Here is a 508-nt window from a genome sequence, read left to right on the forward strand (position 1 = left end):
GGCTCGTTGGTCTAGGGGTATGATTCTCGCTTAGGGTGCGAGAGGTCCCGGGTTCAAATCCCGGACGAGCCCTGTTTTGCATTTTAGTGTGGGGAGGGTTTCCCAGGGAATTTCCCCTTCGCTCGAGGTGGGGTTGTGAGAACACCCCAGAGGTCAGTGATGCTGGTGGTCATGTGCCTGAATTGTTGGGTCCAGCCAGAGGCCTTTGATGGGTAGGGATAGCTCAGTGGTTTGAGCATTGGCCTGCTAAACCCAGGGTTAGGAGTTCAATCCTTGAGGGGGCCACTTAGGGATCTGGGGTAAAATCAGTACTTGGTCCTGCTAGTGAAGGCAGGGGGCTGGACTCAATGACCTTCCAGTTCTAGGAGATAGGATATCTTCATTAATTAATTTATTATTTTCATTCAGGAAAAATCCTCTCCCCAGATCTTGCCGGGGCAAAGACACCACTTTGCCGGGTGCTGCCGCAGCAGGTCCGCATGTGTCCCTGTGGCAACGTGGGAATTTC

At 52.8% G+C, this 508-nt stretch overlaps 1 non-coding gene across 1 annotated transcript; it reads left to right on the forward strand.

The window, feature by feature from the left end:
• On the forward strand, positions 1–72 carry TRNAP-AGG (transfer RNA proline (anticodon AGG)). Its single transcript has one exon. It is a non-coding gene; the product is annotated as a tRNA-Pro (tRNA).
• The last annotated feature ends 436 nt before the right edge of the window (positions 73–508 follow it).

This window comes from Chrysemys picta, chromosome 1 (genome assembly GCF_011386835.1).
Source record: "Chrysemys picta bellii isolate R12L10 chromosome 1, ASM1138683v2, whole genome shotgun sequence".
Taxonomy (NCBI): domain Eukaryota; kingdom Metazoa; phylum Chordata; order Testudines; family Emydidae; genus Chrysemys; species Chrysemys picta.